General features: G+C 40.4%; 1 long non-coding RNA gene across 1 annotated transcript in view; it reads right to left on the reverse strand.

Annotated features, from left to right (window-relative positions):
- LOC103186187 overlaps nt 1-8,496 on the reverse strand; it is a 36,299-nt gene extending 27,803 nt beyond the window's left edge. The window contains exon 1 of the long non-coding RNA XR_488719.2: nt 8,456-8,496. This is a non-coding gene — a long non-coding RNA (uncharacterized LOC103186187). The remainder of the gene's footprint in view (nt 1-8,455) is intronic.
- Between the last annotated feature and the right edge of the window lie 11,274 nt (nt 8,497-19,770).

Below are 19,770 nucleotides of genomic sequence, written 5' to 3' on the forward strand. Positions count from 1 at the left end.
ATTTTACATGCAGAAACTCTGTGCTATGCTTAAGAGTCTCCAGTGCCATCTACAGCGAACTCTTAGAAGCAGAGTCTGCTATTTCATTAAAGATTCAGCTTGGTGATGTTACCAGATGGGGTAGAGCAAGTATTTTAGAAGTGTGAGATCAAATGGACCAAAGAGCCTTCTTCATCCATGTCTTTTTTGTGATCTTGAGTTCTGGACTGCACAGTCTTTTCCTAGGGAAGGAAAGAGGCTGGTTAATCAAGTGCCCTCTGGACTAGTACAGACCTGCCTGGCTCAGGTCCTGAATCACCAAACCCATCACAGAATAGTTGACTCGGCTCCACTGCCTCTTCACCAGAGAAGTAAAATTGGAGCCATCATGATCTGCTTACCTCCCACACAATCCCATTGCCCACAGGGAAAATAATGAATAATGTGGAAATGGTCTTGGTGCTCTGAAATTAGTTGGGAGTGGAAGGGAAATCCAGAACTATACTGAGGAGATGTCAGACCAGGCAGGAGGTGATTTCCTGAATCAGCACTTTCTGAGACGGAGAGAACTCTCAGCAGAAATGTAAACAATATGCTAAACAAATTGAAGCTTACGCAGAATACTCTCAGACCTGTCACTCACCAAGTGTTAAACACTCATTTTGGTTTAAAGATGCAAATTAGTGTGGTATCTGTCAATCTTAACAGTAAAGACAGTTCAATATACAGTATTTACACAGTCTCCTCTTGTATCTCTGAAATGACATTGCTAACATTTCTCGGTTTTGACACCTCTGGAATGTCTGTTATGGCAAAGTGTTCAGAAGCCTTCTAACAACAATCTAAAGAGCATGTTGTAGGTGAGGCCCTTCATTCGAATGAGTCACTGTTTCCTCTTTTATTTCAGCTGAAAGTTTAGAGGTTAGTGTCTTGGTAAAAGGCATCATATTTTATTCTATATCAATTTTCAACACCAATTTTATCCCCACTCCTGCTCTCCTGAAAGCATTTGACTTTTTTTTACTGGGGTCCAGTTCCATGGACACTAGGTAGCACTCCAGTATCTTGGGCCAATGCCTATTATTCATGTGTGAAACTTGACAAATTCATGTGTTGACAAATTGCCCCACCATGCTCTATTCCCCACTGCTTGTAAAAGGAACAGAAGTATATAGTCCAGCAAAATGTATTAAAACTGCAAGGAAGTGCATTAAGAGGAGAGAGAAAGGGAACCAGGACCCAAAAGAGAATAATAATAATAGCAATATATGACAAATAGCCATGAAGTGACTGCTTAGGTTAACTAGAAGATGGTTGGCCGGAACACCAGGAGAAACTCCTTTTCTTTTTCAAAAAATATCATGGAATCTTTAACTTCCATGTGAACAAGCAAGCAGGACCGTAGTTAACACTCGGAAAACAGTTTGTTCCGGCATCACTCAATGAGGGGGCATTTTAAACAGTATTAGATTGGCAGAGGCCTGGGAGCACCTCATGAAAGCAAGATGACAAGAGTTAGGGTGATGCTCATTTAGCCCAGAATTCATCAAGAAATGCCTTAATGTCTTGCCTTCAGAGCATCAAGCTTTTATTTTAAAATGAATGTAGTGTCCTGACTCTACCATCCAGCCTGGTAAATCATTTCAGTTGCGGTTACTCTCTCTATAGATGTACATTTATTATTATTATTTCTATTTTATTATGGAAGGCGAAGTGATAAATACAAAAATGTGTCAACTTGTGATGTGCACTGTCAATGTTTCCATTTCACTGGACAGTGAAATGTCTAGTGAGTGCTTATCAGAGGTGCGTTCATCGACTTTTGGGATAGAGAAAAGATCTCTTTTTNGTGCCTGTTTTAGAATTCCTTAGAATATTTGTGGAGTCCTGTAACTTAGTGGTTAGAGCACTCGCCTCTCAAGCGAGAGACCTGGGTTTGATTCCCAACAGGGTGAAACCTTCGGCAAATTTCCTTATTCCACACGCCTAATATTAATCCCTCAAGAAAAAATAAATAAATTGGTCACTTCAATCCACGATTGTTTGTTGGATACTGCTGTGCGTAATTGGCTGCCGTATTTTGCCCACAAATATATAGTCAATTCATTTAACAGTATATTCTGTGAAGCGCTTTGAGACGTCTAGAAGACGTGAAAAGCGCTATATCAAATGCAAGGATTATTATATTATATTATATTATTTATTGACTGCCCATCCTTGACTCAAGTGCCACTGGTTGGACCTGAAGGACAGGACAATGAGTGGCATATTATATTGCTGCTGTGAGGACAGAGCAACAGAATAATGAAAGAATGGAAGATTTTCAGATCTAATATCATTTTCTTTTGTGACGTACAAGACAAGGCGAAGGATAAGAAAGAAACAAGCACTGACTGGAAATGCAAAACCTGTAATCAAATGAGACTCATGTTATTGAATTTGTAATTACAGGATATGGGACTGTCGAAAAGCTGTCAATAGTGAGTGTTTATAATGCTTGAAAATGGAACTGTATCTCATTTCACACACTCAGTATCAGCATAGAATTAGAGGACTTTACAGCACAGACTGTTTGGTTCATTGTGCTTGTGCAAGCTCCCTATGCCCAGTCACTTCATGACTTTTCCCCAAATGCTTTCTATGTATTTCCTTTTCAACCAGATCTGTTTTGTCCTGTTATTTTGGAATACGTATTGTTTCATGCATTTTGTGTAGGTCTCTCACAGAATAAGGATTACAATTGAATATTATCAACATCAAAGCACTCCTATCTTGTAAAGTAAAGCTCCTCTATAGTCTTTCAACAAATGGACCTCAGAAGAGAGCTCCCTACTATACCAGCTTGATATTTTCCCTTTCTCATATCAGTCATTCTGAATTTAAGGACAATTTTGTGCTGAGCGCCTATGCCTGTAAATAACTAATGCATCGAGACTGTCCAAATACAATTCACACAGGACTCTACAACCAACAAAGGTGATTTTCACCCTTTAATTTGGGGCTGGATTTGGACGTTCCTAGAGGGGAAAAAACTCATGTACTTTTAATTGTATTAATGATAATTGCATTGCCTCAATTGTGAGATTGCACAGCATTTTAGAGATCAACTACTTATCTTCACTGGAAAGAAAATAAAATCTCAGAATTGTTGTGATCTCCCATTCCCTGTAATCCAGAGTTGTCTTTGATGTCTGAATCCCTTCTTTTCTGATGTGAGAAGGATGGTTTGTTTGAAGCGACAAGAGATGGGCTAATGTGTTTATAATGAATATTCAGTCAGGTATTATTCTTGACTATGCAGCAGAAAGTTATTTATCAGATGAAACTGTCGTACTCCAGCACAATCCCGCACTAAAATATTCATTGATACCGTTAGTGGATAGACAGTTATGTACTTACTGAGATTTGGCACTCTAGGTCTAGATCTAGAGATATAGGCTTTTATCATGCATTTCTGGAGCAATGAATCTAATTTAAACTCATGAATTATAAATCCTTGTGTAAAGAAATGTTTTCTTGTTACTGTTTTATTTTTAATATTGATTTTCCTATATTTGTGTATTCATTTTGGCTGGACAAGCATTATAAAAATGCAAGTTGTTTATTTTCTTTGTATTTGAGATCTGTGGAGTCTTCCTTTGCATTCAGCTCCTGTTAACCCTGCAAGCCAAAGTCTTAAAGGGTAGGGTGGGCCCAGATGGACAAGTAATAGGAAAGCTTGCTTGGCAGTGGCAAGCTATGCAATTTTAACTGGTTAAGCCTCCAGCAATAACCCAACGCAGACTCTGGGGTCCCAAGCCTTGGCTCTTGACAACCTCCTAATATTTTCCAGAATTAGATAGGCAGGATGCATTCCTCCAGGGAGAGAGTGTGCATTCCATTCCAACAAACTATCTCTGGAATTACCATGTGTAGGTTGGATGCATGAAAATCTTAGTTTGGTTTGGATACTCTTAAGCATGGTGATGGGTTTCTGCATGTGTCAGATACCTAGCTGACAAAAAAAAATCATTTACACATTTCTAAAGTGCTTGAAAATGAGGGTGGGATAGCTGAAAACTGAATCTGCACTCTCTCTCACATGCTGTGCCGAGCCAGGTGTGGAATTACAATAACAGCAGGCAGCTCTCCCAGTGAACAATCCTGCTGCTTTCATGTGAAGTTCTCAAAAGTACTACACTATTTAGGAAAACAAACATAAAAGAACAAGTCTTACAATGATATATGGACAAGTGCTGATCACTGCTACTATCCTCTATAGAGTATCTCTCTGTATGGTGTAGTAAGGAAAATACTTTGAAAAAACACTACGAAGGGTATATGCATTTAACTGTTGCTTGGGCCATACCTACTGTGCTGAAAATGATTCACAGAGAATGGTATAAATGTGATATAAATTCTCTTTTTCTTCTCTCACTGAAAAAACTATTTACTGAATATTTTTGGAAATATCAGGGTTCAGCTATTTCAGGGTGGATGTGTGTAGTTTGTATATGTTTACTGAAACCTCTTCCCTCTGATATATAATCATAATAAGAATCTTTGATGTCATCAAAATGTCTCACTTTATTGTAAAGTGTTGTGATGGTATATTTTGTAGGTGAATCCAACAGTTAATACATCATGAAGTGAAAGATCAATTTTATCTGGAACATTATTAGCCAGGACACCAGGAGAAACTTCCTACTCTCCACAGGAAGATGGGACCTTGGATTAAAATGGTATCCGAACGGCATCACCTCCAGGAACACAGCATTTCCCCAGCAAAACAGAAGTCGAAGTCCAAATGTGGGACTTGAACCCACAACTTTCTAACTCAGTGCTATCAAATAAGACAGGCTGAGGTATGATAAAATGCAACAACGTTGAGACTACAACATACTGGAAATATTACAATGGAAATACTTACCTGAGGTCAATACCGATATTTGTTTAATAAAATATTGAATACCAAAAAATACCAAGGAATTTTTTTTTAGTCTTTTGATTCATTTTGCACCTCCTAATCTCACAATATCTAATAATTCAGAATTTTCTCAACTTCATTATACACACACCTCAAGGCGGCCAATAATAGAATCTGTAGTGAGTCCAGAGGCCAATTTCCACAATTCTTTCAACACTATGTAAACATAAATTGAGATTCTTTGCTGGCAAATTAGAATGAATGCCTTTCAGAATATGTCAGAAACCTCTGAATAAGTCTACCGGTGAGTGTACCTCCTTTTTATTGTTGCATCCCTTAATCCACCCAATTCACCACTAAAAATAACACTGTAATCTATTTGGCAGTACATTTTGGTGGCCCAAAAATTCATAAATAATTTTTTTAAGGAAATTAACATTCAGCAGCATGAAGTGATAATTCACACTGCCTAATAAATCAATATAATTGATGATTCTTTGGTGTACAATAGAAAGATAAAACAGAAAGTTCAGCTTGTACAGTTAAAGATGAAAAAGGGCATAGAAAATAAAATAATAATTCTAGAATCCGTCTCAACAGATTTTATGAAAAAGTGTAGTGACCTTGTATCCATCTGTAGGTGAATGCAGCAGCCAATTTGCGCACAGCAATATTCCATAATCAGCCATGAAGTGAGTGATCAATCTTATCTGGGGAATTGTTGATTAGGACACCGGGATAAGCTCCCTTTTCTTTTCGAATAGTGCCATAGGATCTTTAACATTCACCTGAAGAGGCAAAAGGGAACCTCAATTTAGTGTCTCATCTGAAGGATGGCACCTCTAACATTGGGGCGCTCCTCTAGCAATGCACGGGAGTGTAAGGCTAAACTGTGAGTTCAAATACCAGATGTGGGGCTCGAACCCCCAACCACAGAGGCAAGAGTGCCACCAACTAAACCAAGATGACACCTTCAGATATCGGAGAAAAGCCTGGAATTCAAATCAGTGGATCGTATGGTCTGTACTCAGTGCCTTTACCCAATATTCCATTGGGGGAGCCAAGACACATTTTTGAGGTTCATTGTTTTGTTTATTCTACTGGTTGGCCATCCCTAACTGGGGAGTGCTTGATCCTGTCACTATGGTAATCTCTAGTGTTGGTAAGTATTTAACATTCCCCAGTGTCAACATCACTCACATAGATGAGCACAAATAGTTCTAAAATAATAAGTTAGAGGAAAAAAACTTTTTTAAAAGAAAAGTAGCTCACTCTGCAGGTTTTTTTGCCCAGCAAAAATGTTTATTGTGAACATGAGAAAGCACAGTGCGCGTGTGTGTCCAATAATTCCCAAGCCTAGACTGAAGGTCATTCAATCCCATCATAGTTCAGTAGAATTAAGCCTACAGTGGGAGACCTTTGCTAAACTTAGTTGGACGCATATGTTTTTTTNATCAATCTCAAGTGGCAAAATGAAAATTTGGAACTATGGCAACTTATCACTTTGCCCAAACACTTGAAGAGGAAACAGCAATCGCAGTGGTTACGGCCTGGATTTTACCAAGATTAGGGGGAAACTAATTTCCTCATATTGACATCACTTGTTAAAAAAAAGGTTGTGCTATTTATGAAATATTCAGGCCTGTCATGTAAGATGCCACAGATGTTTATCGTCACATATTTTCCCTAAGTGGGTAAACGCGCTTTAACATACATAAACATATTACACAACATTTCACTCAGGACAGATATACTTTACTCAGTCTTGTTACCACCAAATCCTCAGCTTGAGGAATGTAACTGTGTAGTATCCTGCTAGGCCAAATGTCAAATAGTTTTTACTACAAAGTACACTCCACCCTTATTCTATAGAAAGGCATGCTGCAGGGAGGTGTGTGCTTTAATAAATGACACATCAAATGCTTCAAAATGTGACTTTAAAGAACCTCCCATGGGGGATATACTGATATTATATAATGTACTACTACAAATATCCTGCGTTTATAATTATTTTTGTAATTGTACGGAATTATCTTTGCTTTAAGGCAGGAAAACACTTGCTTGTGGAAGAGATGTCTTAAGGTTCCAACAATATTCCTGTAGCAGAAGTTAGTTAAATGAAAGCTGCAGGGCTCAAGCTATTATTTTTGTGTTAGGTCACATCTCCCTGATAAATCTGTTTCATTGACGTAAAGCTAATTTGGGGCTTAGTGATATATTACAGCAGCGTTTATGTACAAGTGATCCAGGCAACGGAGTGGGATTATGTTACGGTTTTATTTACATTCTTTTCGAAAATGTATAGGTAATGCTCACAGCCCGTCGGCTGCTAAAATGATTCCCTCCCTCACAAAATAACTAACAGAGGCTGGGTTGACAGACCTATCAACTGGGCACTTAATTTTCCTTTTCTCAGCAGACAAGCTTTTCCCCCTTCTCTGGAACTCCCTTCCTCCCTCCCCACATTCAAAGTCCACGCAAGACGTAGCTCTTTGACCACAATTTTGGTCATCTTTCCTCTTCCTGCCTTAGCTCCCACCCCCAGCTCAGATGCCCTGAAAGAATTATAAAGCACTTTGAAATGTCACCCCGACATAAAAGGCACTACAAAAAGGCAGATTGTATTGTACTTTGTTTCTGGTTGGGTCAATAACAGGTTTACCTTGTTTCCATTTCACTTTCGAAGACATATCTGAAGACACATCTTCAGTGTGGAAAAGCTCCAACTGTGTCAAATTGAAACTACAAGACATATACTTTAAACATCACAACTCAGCCCAGTCTCACTGAGCTGACTGGCTGCTCTTTTGTCCTGCCGCCGATGGTCTGAGACAAGTGCCTTCACATACGTAATTGCAACAGTGCCGCTGGGCAAACAATCTCCTGGCTACTAAGAGCAATGGAACTTGTCAACAAAGAGGGTGTAGCAGATATGCCACTGCCAATTAGGGTTAGCGTTACTTCCCCACTGCCCAGAATGAAATGCAGACCCCTTCACTCCACACTGCCCAGAATAAAATGCAGACCGCGCTTGGGAGTCACTCCAACTCGGGATAAACACTTCCACAGAAAATGAAACAAGGTCCTTGGACCTTTTATCCCTCTGGCCTTCCACCCGCAGTGATCCAGATGCAACCATCAAGTTGCTAAACGATCACCTCTCCTCAACCTCCAATTCCATTGTCCCCCTAAAATCAGGTTGGTCTCCAAGCCTACCCATTCCCCCAAGTACAACAGTCAGCTCTGCTCCCTCAAATCTCAAACGCGGATATTTGAGCGCAGATAATAATAATAATATTTGCTTTTGATATAGCGCCTTATCATGTCTTCGAGACATCCCAAAGCGCTTCACAGAATATACTGTAAAGTGAATTGACTGTATATTTTATGGGTGAAATGCGGAGTCAATTGCGTACAGTTGTATCGCACAAACAGTTGTGGATTTATGGAAGCCCATCAAGCTTGCTCTGCCAATTCATTAGATCACGCTTGATCCCATTTTAATACCTTTTCCACATGACCTTTAATACCCTTATTTCCTAAATGCTTACCTTTCACCTCAAGTCTTACCTCTTTGACTGAGCTTTTGGTCTCTCCCTCGTCCCCACACAAACATATTCAGCTTCTGCCTCCTGGCAAGGCAATCCTCCGGAGGTTAAGTCTCTGCGTAGTTCTGGTTTAAAACCTGAAGAACATTCAAAACCATCTTGTGTTCCTGACAGCTCAAAATAGTTATCCCACAACTCCTCAAAGTGACCACAGCCAACTCCCAGTTTTTGGACAGATTTTTTTTGCTATATATGCATAGCCAATTATATAGAATTTTCAATTTAACATCTAAGCAAAGTATAACTTCATTGCTGAGTGTTACAATTAGACACTGTGAAAGTTCTCATTTACTTTACATTGTGTGTGGTGTGGGGGGTACCAAACTCACTCCTTAGACTTCATTGTTCTTGTAAAGACCTAGGGCATCTCTGCTGCCATGCAGAGCTGTTAACGTTAACAGAGGACGTTAACGGAGAACTCTGAACAGAAATATCCTCCCTTGAGCATTAAGGGATTTTAACGTAATCATTCATTTAACCTATTGAAAGAATTTCTACTTGCCATCTCATCCTAAATGTTAAGAAAGGTTTGTGTATTTACTGCTGTCACTCACTGTGGTTAGTATCTCAAAAGGTACTGGTCAAAGGGAGTCTGGGAGCAGCACATCCATTGGATCACAAGAGATCGCATGAGTTTCAGATAAGGAGGCTCCTTCTGATCTCATCCTAGCACAATGCCCACCTTATCATTTTTCCATTACAGCATCAAGCTGTTTCTTAAATAAATCCAGTACCCCGGCCTCAATCACAGTTTCTGATACCCCATTTCTACTACTTAATTAACCTCTGTGTAAAGAAATACTTCCCTTTTTTCTCTCCTGGACTTGCCCTTCACAACCTCCATCCCCTTGTGCTGGATCATGTACAAGGAAGCTTTCTTTGCAATTATTTTGTATAAATCCTGCTTGAAATTTAAATTACATCTTGCTTGTTTAATTCCAGAAAATATTAGGCACAGGTGGGCAAGAGCAAGGCTTGGGGAACACAAAGTGTGTGTTGGGGGTACTGATGGAATTTAACCAGCTAAAGCCGCATAACTAGCCATCAAAAGCACTGTCTGGTAAGCTTTCCTGCAGCTTGTCCAGCTAGGACCATCCTTCCCATTAGGGCTTTGGCTTGCAGTGTAAAGAGTAACTGAGTGGTCAGAATCACTGCCCCCAGCCTCAACAAAGCCAGCCTCTCCTACCAATGAACCAGGCTGGCTGGTTTCAGCAGTGCCCTGCATTGCCTTGGAAATAAAGTTCCCATGTGATGATGAACATATAATCTGGATTTATTGCTGCTCTGCTGCTGGCTCTGAATCTATCCCATTTGGAGAATCTAAAATACAGGCTGTGTTCTGTTATCTAGGGAAATGATGAATGGAAGTTGTTCGGCAGGAGTGAGTTAAAGGGCACTGTATACTTATGATGAGTTGAGTTGAGAAAGTATCCATTATTAGCATTTAAAAGGGAATTAGGTAATGATCTGAAAAAGGAGAAATTTTAAAGAGTTTGAGAAAAAGAAGAATTGGACAAAACAGATATTTCTTTCAGAGAGCCAACACAGACACGATAAGGCATTTTGTGCTGTAAATTTCAGTGGCTTATGGTTCTCTAGATGAAAGATCATTTTATGATTTGAGGTTTGGGCATATAAGAAGGGATATTTACTTGCTGCTGATGTAGGCCTGGATACTTGAATCTTGGGTTTATATAAACTAATAGTTCATTCTTGGTTGGTTACTTTTGTCCTGGAGATAATTACAGTCGTCACTCCATGTCCTCAGAATTGATATCTCTTCTAAAAAAACAACTTTTATCCCTAAGTTATTTTTTTAAAATGCCAAGTTACCAAATAAGCAAGTAAACTACAGAGTAAATCAGCTTGTAACCAATCAGCAACTACAAGCTCTATGGAGTTGTACTTGCAGTTCTTCCAAACCAGGGTGTTTCTCCTTTCGGAAAATCACCACTCCCTGTTTTTATTCTTGATGGCAATCATGCCTTGTAATTTAAAGGTAATGTTAGGGATGAGGAGGAAGTGGATTTATCTCCCAGAAGAGGCCACATTTGGCCTTTTCCAGTCTGCCTGTGAAGATTACAGTTTGGCCTGTTCAAACAATTCCACCTTTATTGCAGTTACCTCTTAGTAATAACAATTGCACCCGAGGAGACAACATTTCCATTCTACACAAACTTGCCAGCTATTTTGCAATTGCTCCGCCAACATCTACAAGGAGTAAAGCTGGCCTACATTTGGTAATTGTTGGTCTTCTCCTATCCAGCATCTGAAATTCCTCATGTTAATAAGAGCAAGACCATTGCCTTAAAATCTAAGATTGTGTAGTTTTGGAAATGGTTTTAAATTCAATCTTAATCTTGAAATTGACATTCTACAGTTGTTATTGGGTCCCATGGAAAATTGGGTCCCATGGAAAATTGACTTCCAAAATAATACTGAATTTAAGACTGTTTCTGAGCCCTGATCTCCATCATCTATGTGTGTGCATGGTGTGTGTATGGTGTACGTGTCATGAGGTGAGAGGGAGAGACATGTTCCATGAAACAATGTTCCTTTGGAACATTTTTAAATGCCTTATTCCACTACTTGAGGTCCATCACAATATTTGTCAAGCACTTATAAACATTCTTTTATCTGAAAGACAATATATAGAATTACATAGAAAATTACAGAACAGAAACCAGCCATTTGGTCAAATTAGTCTATGCCATTGTTTATTTTATACATGAGCCTCCACCCATCCTCATCCCCTCTCCCATACCCTTCCATTCCCTTCTCCCTCGTGTATGAGCAGCACATTGATGAGTTGTTGTATAAATACATTTGGTGTTAACTGTTACTATCTGTGCCCTTTCTATTGCAGGTAAAACTACAGACTTTGTAGGTTTTACTGGGTTTTACTGTAAACAAAATTATATTTCCTCTATTTATTAAAAAATATTACTGAGCCCATTTCACATACTTTTCTGCTGAAAATGCATGATATTCCTCTGTGCTAAATATGAGATTAAAATGTTATTTAAGTAAACAGAAAACAATGAATCGTCAATGATGATCAGGTATCTTGCACCACTGTTTATTAAAATGTATCCTTGCATTAAACTCACTAATGCCTGAACTGAACTGGAATTAAACAATCATTTTCTAATGAGCTGCTCAGTTTGCAAAGTGTAGCAAGAAGAGTTCCTTCTTAATGGCCTTTAACAAGACAAGCAATTGCTCTTATTTCAGCTCACTTTTGCTGAGAATATTGACTTTGTTTCCGAAGGGTAATAAGAATGCTGAGAGTAGTGAACACTGCCAGTCTGTCACATGAGATGTCTTCCGACATTCAGTTCGTCACGCACGTCTACATTTTCAATAAAATTAGAGAAGAAAGAAAATGTCAAGCCCATTATTCTCTAAACAAAGCAAGAGCGAGCGAGAGAGAAGAAAGCAGTGCAAACAGAAATGTAGGTCAATGTTGTCTGCAGTGTAATTTGTTCAAACCTAAATATAGATTTGTGCTGGTGAAGGGGTCAGTTCATTTCCTCTGCGTCTACCCAAAGCTTTTCCTTCTAACTCCTAAACAAGCTAAATGCATTGAGCTACATTATCAATAAAGGGAAAAGATCCGAAGATCCCACCGGTTTATCCTGGTCCTTTTCAGATGAGATGGGTAGAAACCACAACCCTGATTCAGGTTTGGAAGAGAAGACGCAGGCAGCCATGTGGCCTGTGATATGTATATGGAATTCTTACCAGGTATTTCACATTATTATTATTATTATTAAATTCAGATGGGACTGTAGGAAGGTGGTGTATTGTTTTCAAGATTAAAAACAACACAGAACTCTGAAAAATGTTGTCTACAAAACCATGGAGGTAAAGCAATGGAAGACAATGGAAGAAATAGCAGTGTCAAAAAACACAGAGAGATTGAGGAGATTGAGGAAGGCAGGGATACCTGGCTGCAGTCAGACAAAATGTCATTGGTGACTTTCACTGGGACAATCTCAGTGCGTGACAGATTGAAAGCCTGACCTGAGGGATTCCAATGAGGATCAGTAAGAGAGCTGAGCACACAATAGGCAACTTATATAGCACCCTCCACGCAGGGTAGCGTCTCAGAGCTCTTAACAGTAGCGGAGCCTGACTCTGCGCCGGGGGGAAGGGGGGAGTTGGCCGTAAGTATGGTCGAACAGGAAAATCTTCAGGCGGGACTTGAAAGAGGGGCATGATGGGGCAAGGCGGAGGGACTGAGGGAGAGTGTCCCAGAATTTCAGGGTGCAGTGGCTGAAAGCACGAGCTCTGATTGTGTGGCAGAGGGTGCGAGGAACGAGCAGGAGGCTAGTGCCAGTCGAGTGGAAGCGCCGGATGGTGGATTGGGTAGTGAGGAGGTTGGAGAGGTAGGAAGGTGCCAGTGAGTGAAAGGATTTGAACACGAGTGTGAGGATATTGAAGTCGATCCGTTCAGTGATGGGGAGCTGGTGGAGCTTGGGCAGAACTGGTGAGATGTGGGTACGGAGTTTGGTTGGGTCAGTATGCAGGTAGCACAGTTTTGAGCTGGATCTTATGAATGGTGGAGCTGGGGAGATTGGCGAGGAGTGTGTTGGAGTAATCCAAGCGGGAGGGGACAAACTCATGCATGAGGGTTTCGGCTGGTTTGCGGTAAGGTACGACTGGAGGCAGGCAATGTGGTGGAGGTGGAAGAAAGTGGTCCTGGTGAGGGACCGGATGTGGGGAAGGAAGGACATTTGGGGGTCAAACCGGATGCCTAGGTTGTGCATTGGTTCGGTGAGTGTGAGGGAGAGCCCAGGGAGGTTGAGAAGTTCAGATCCACAGGAGTGAAGATGTTTTTGGGAGCCAAGGAGTATGGCTTCCGTCTTGACCATATTCAGCTGCAGGAAGTTTACACTCATCCAGGCCCTGATGTCTGCCAGACAACCTGATAGAACATCGGTGGACCCGGAGTTGGTACTGGAGGAGATATATGTGTCATCGACATACATGTGGAAGTTTACCACGGTCTGCAGATGACATCACCCAGAGGGATCATATAGATAAAGAAAAGAAGAGGGCCAAGGATGGAGCCCTGGGGTACCCCAAAGGAGCCCAGGCAGGAGCGGGAGGAGAAACCATTTGCTGAGATGAAATGGAGGCGGTTGGTTAAGTAGGACCTGAACTATGCGAGTGTGTTCTCACTGAGGTAATAATAATAATAATAATAATAATAATAATAATAATAATAATAATAATAATAATAATAATCCTTGCATTTGATATAACGCTTTTCACGTCGGGAGGATGTCCCAAAGCGCTACACAGAACACACTGTAAAGTGAATTGACTGTATATTTGTGGGCGAACGCGGCAGCCAATTGCGCACAGCAATGTCCCACAAACGGTCGTAGATTGAAAATGACCAATTTATTATTGTTTTTGGTTTTGGAGGGATTATTATTAGGCGTGTGGAGTAAGGAAACTTGCCCAAGGTTTCGCCCTGCCTGGAATTGAACTCAGGTTTCTCACTTGCAAAGCGAGTGCTCTAACCACTGAGCTACAGGACTCCACAAAGGTAGATGAGGGAGAAGAGCCGATGGAGGAGGATGGCGTTGTTGACTGTGTTGAACGTGGCAGAGAGATCCAGGAAGATGAGGAGGCAGAGGGAACCCTGGTCACAGATAGAGAGAATGTCGTTTGTGACTTTGACAAGTGCTGTCTCTGTGCTGCGGGCAGGGCGAAAACCAGACTGCAGGGGCTCAAGGAGGGAGTGGAGGAAGAAATGTGACCGAAGTTGAGCTGCAACAATGTGTTAGCAGTGGAACAGTGCATGAAACCTTAAAGATAAAAATAATTTTAGAATAATGAGGGATTAAGCAAAAAGAATGTTGGGGAAGAATGAGAGAATGGATTACGTTTCAAATAATAATAATTAGTAATAATGATCCTTGCATTTGATATTGCGCCATATCACATTATTGAGATGTCTCAAACCACTTCACAGAATATACTGTAAAGTGAATTGACTGTATATTTTGTGGGTGAAACGCGGCAACCAATTGCACACAGCAGTCTCTCAAAACAGTTGTGGATTGAGTGACCACTTTTATTTTGAAGGGATTATTACCCCTGGAAAATGATCCACCAATCGACTAACAACCAGGGTTCTACTTACTGCTAGGTAAACAGTGGCGTTTGGAGTAAGGAAACTTGCCCGACATTTCGCTCTGCCAGGGAATCGAACCTGGGTCCTCTCGCTTGCGAGGCGAGTGCTGTAACCAATACACTACAGGATTTATCTCTAAAATAAAACAGCACAAGTTCCAGAAATATAAACGGGTTACGAGATAATGATTCTAGTTTCCTGAAGAGTCTCCAAGATTGCAGGCTTCTTGTGTCAGCAGCAAAATTATAAATGATCAGATTTTAAACGAAACGTCTGGTACACACTCTTACTGCTTTCATGCAGATTATTGAAATTACAACCTAACATCAAAGCAGATAGCATCCAGGAGCTCAGCTGTTGTTTCCTGTTTGAAAAGAAAAGTACAATGCTTAAAACAGTATGATTACAGATCAATGCAAATTCAGCCAAGCTTTACGATTGAAAATTATCATTTTCAGCACTGAAACCCTCCTTGGTGTACCTGCTGATGGAATGTCAACTATACACATTACAAGAAGGAATAGCCTGTGAAAAAAGCTATGACTGGAGTCTTCTGTATAATATATTTTATATTTTTTGAATTATAATGAGAATGTGTATTATTGATGGCCATGAAACTTCATAGCACATTGCTCTACACTGTTGACCATTATCATTGTTCTCCCCTGCACTGTCTCTGGGGCCAAAGTGACTCCCGAGCGAAAGCAGTTTCCTGAAGGGCAATACCCTAAGGGGAGAATGACCCTAACTCTAAAAGTAGTAATTACATTAGTGAGATTACTAAAAAGTCTAATTATTTCACCAGGTATTTTGAATGTTGCTACTGTATGTTTATTGAGATATCTACCAACACTCTAATTTTCACTCTCACCAACACTGTGCACAATTGGCTGCCGTGTTTCAACCACAAAAGAAAGCGTCAATTCATTTTTGCAGTATATTCTGTGAAGCGCTTTGAGACGTCTCATCAATGTGATGAGGCTCTATGTCAAATGCAAGGATTTTTATTATTTTTTTCTCTTCAAGGATATCTTCCTTTTCCTACTGTCTTCCATTAAGCCATGTTTCTGAATCACAAAGATCTTTGACTGCAAAATTGTGTCCTTTGACTTAGTTATAGTCCCTGCTGGTGTTTGCCCTTAACATACTTTTTACAACCTGAACTAATGCCCTCATGTCCTCCTGCCTTAGTGCTCCTGGAACGTCTTCATCCCAATTAGCATCTTATATTCGGTCAAGTCTTGCACATTTGGTAGCATTCTCACCTCTGGTTAGAAGGGTGTGAGTTCAAGCCCTGGATCATGACTTGGGCCCATGGCTTGGGCTAACACTGCAGTTCAATAGTGGGGGAATGTTGCATTTTTCGGGGAGCCATCCCTCAGATGAGACGTTTGAACCAAGGTCCTGTTTGCTCTTGAGGTGGATGTTGAAAATCCCAAGGCATTATTTAAGAAGGACAGGCCAACAATCCACAAATTCTTCTTATTATTAATTGATTGATTATTCACTTCAGGCTTGTTTGTGCGTCTTGGCTTCACACAACACAGTTTCAATTTAATTCTTTGACAGCAATTAAAGCAAAGTATTTTGAGAAGCTTTGATGTTATAGTTGCTATAAAAATACAAGATCGTTCAATAAACCTCTAAAAGGTCCCCTCTGAGGTATTTCATTTTGAGGCTGATAAACTCTATCTTGTAAAGTCATTCTTCATGTATAGTGCTTCTAACAATAGGGGAGTGTTAGAAGGATTCATAGTTAATCCTTCTAACCCTGTTGCTCTCTTCCGCACTGCCTCTAGGGGCTAAGCAGCCCCTTAGACCTGCTTGTGCCATGTTCATATAAAGCAAAGCTGCCTACCAGAATCCTATTCACTCAGAAGTTTACTTCAGGTCAATCTGTATTAATTCCCTTCAAAATAAATAAATTAAAGCCCTGCAGGCAGGAACATGGCATCAGTTAATTTGAATAAATACAGGCTAACATCTTCTTTCCTGATGCAGAGGTTTATTCTCTGTCTTTCTGAGATCCATAAACTGGATTTGTGCTGGTGTTACAGAGTCTTCTTCATAGATTTGAATGCACTTATTTACTTAGAAAGGGAGAAATAATCCCACATGTTTTGTTGTTAAAATCAATAATAGCGAAAAACTATGAATTTAGTGCTGATATGTAGCCCCTATTATATGTATTAAGTAGGCACAACAGCATGGGCCAGCCAGCCAGCAGCTGGAACAAGGCTTCATGTCTGACATATCTGGCTCTGACAGACGCTGGGACTTCGGGAAAACATGGACAATTCCTGATGGTGTGCCAGCAGGAAAAGTAGAACGTGATGGATGCCTCCGCAGTCCTGCTTCAGTAAACCTTTCCTTTTTGTTGTTCCTGTGAGGTTAGCGCTCCCTTTGTCACACAGGAAGCACAGCTGAGTGAGCAGCTGGCTTTCAGGTCTCCCTGAGCAATTCTCTGAAATCATCTGCGTAGAGATGGTCCTGGAGGATTCTTCCTCTTATTTTTTTCACTGCGAAAAGTTTCACGGGACAGTCCAAGCTGTGTAAAGCTTTGCTTCATTCAGACTTTGGATTAATACAGAATGCGGAGGTGCAACAGTGGCACCCATTATGCTGGGCATCAGCGTACAGGCCTGGCTTATGTACCAGACACTGCTGTGCGGCTCCTCTGTGGGTCCCTGTGGAGGACCAACATGCTGACCATGTTCTACTATGAGATAATACAGAAAATGGTATCTAGTAGGCTTTCCTCACCTACTCCACTAGTCTTCAGAAATTTCAACTAAATTCAGGGACAGAGACATTTTTCTGTTATCTGCTCCCATTCAGAAATTAGATAAACAATCACTGCAAGGCTAGGGATTGTGTAAGTAAAAGATTAAAGGCACCGAATGTCACACGAAACAACACTCCTATTGAATTCTCATCTCTGTTGGTCTTTCCAGTAATCTCTGCTATGTATTAATAAATCATAATGAATAATAATTATCGGTCTCAAAGTGTTTCAGAGGATTTACTGTAAAGCATAGTGATTGTGTATTTATAGGCCCATTATTACTTGGTCTCAGAATGTTTGGTGTGATTGTAACTGAAGAGTAACTGGTATTTTCATGGAGAAAAGCAACAGGTTACAGGATCGCAAAGGAGGTTTGGAAGAAAGACCTCAAATTTATCCCCCTCAAATTTATCTGCTGGGGTGCATAGAAAAACTAACATTATGCAGCTTATTAATATAAAATTATTCTTACATATTAGTTAGCAAGACAAGAAGCTACACACAACCCACTAAACACACAAACAAGGCAAAACAGGCAGAAATATTTCGGTTCAAATTCTGGTTTGTGCTGAGTTAACTGAGCTCAGCGAGGGAAACAGTTAAAAGTTCACAAGGGAGTTTCAGATTAAAAAATGGCCTTCAGCCAGTTTGATCTGATCCTTCCAAAATACCCATCCTGCCATCTTCCTACATCATGAATCCATTTTTCTATGGCTCAATTTCTTTGAGATCCATTGATTTTAGCAAAGAAACACATGGAGAAAATCTATCTTAAATTAGGATTCATTAATCATATGCAATTATATAGCATTTCCCAGTACCTTACAATTTACTACTTTGATGTTGTGGCATAAGGGAGCTACCTAGGCCCCAGAGACAGTGTAGGGGAGAATAATGATAATGGCTAACAGTGTAGAGCACTGTGAAGAACAAGGGCATAAGCTAAGGCCTTTCAGTCTTGAAAGCAGATGTCCCTTGCCTTTGCATAAGTGAAAGGTGTCCTCCCTCGATGCTACGTAGATAAAAAAAAAGGAGCCTTGAATGAGACATCTTCCAAATATGCAAAGCAACCACTGAGCTACAGGACTCCGTAAAACAAGAGAAACCGGTTCAGGCATGTGAAGGATCATTTCAAGACAGATAGCAGGAAGTATTTTTTNACACAGGGGGTAATTAATGACTGAAATGATATCCCAGGAGAAGTGGTAGAGGCTGAAACAATTGAATTATTTAAGAAACAGCTTAATGCTTTAATGGTTGATCTTAATGCTTTAATGATAAATTTGATGGCATGGAGTCCTGTAGATTTGTAGTTAGAGCACTCACCTCTCAAGAGAGAGACCTGGGTTCGATTCCCAGCAGGGCAAAACCTTACTCCATATGCCTAATAACAATCCCTCAAGAAAAAAAACAACACTAAATTGGTCACTTTAATCCATGGTTGTTTGTGGGACACAGTGCACAGTGGAGTGCTGCATTTCACTGACAAACATACAGTCAATTCACTTTACAGTTAATTCTGTGAAGCATTTTGATACATCTAGAAGATGTGAAAAGGGCTATATCAAATGCAAGGATTATTATTATTATCGATAGGGTGGGGATTCTGGAACGATGAGATCTAATGGGCCAAAGGGCCTTCTTCATATGATCTTGGGAATATAAGAAACTCTGGATGAAAAATATTTTTATCTATGTAGCATTGAGGGAGGACACCTTTCACATATGCAAAGGCAGAAAGCTTTCAAGACTGAAAAGCCCTAGCTTACGGCCTTGTTCTTCACAGCTCATTGCTCTACATTGTTGACCATTATCACTATCCGAAACTCTGTCTGTCCAGCACCTTGGGACATCCTCCCAACGTGAAAGACACTATGCAAATGTAATTTTGTTGTTGTATAAAGAAAATTCATTGTCCTTTATTGTCAGGCCAAGGGAATGAGTAACTATTTTACCTATTCTAAGTGAGTGTGTTTCTTTCCTAGCTTTTTTCTTTGCTGGTCAAGGAATACTTTCTGTGGAGAAAACAATTATTTGTGCCAACATGTAGGTGTTTTCTTTCAAGGAAGTTGTCAAAAGCTGTGGTCACAGCTACAGGTTTGCTTTGTTTATGTAACTGCTGCGAAACTTGATTTTCTGTATAGTATTTTTCATCCATTGCAACAACAACAACAAAATTACATTTATAGAGCGCCCTTCACATCGTGAGGATGTTCCCAGGCGCTGGACAGTCAGGGGTCAGGATCCGAGCATGGGGAGGGGTGAGGGAAGGCAGAGAGGTGGGAGGGCGACTGAAGGCACGATCGAAGAGGAGGGGCTTGAGACCGGCCTTGAAGGAGGC

The sequence above is a fragment of the Callorhinchus milii genome, unplaced genomic scaffold (genome assembly GCF_018977255.1).
Source record: "Callorhinchus milii isolate IMCB2004 unplaced genomic scaffold, IMCB_Cmil_1.0 Scaffold3, whole genome shotgun sequence".
NCBI classification, from domain to species: domain Eukaryota; kingdom Metazoa; phylum Chordata; class Chondrichthyes; order Chimaeriformes; family Callorhinchidae; genus Callorhinchus; species Callorhinchus milii.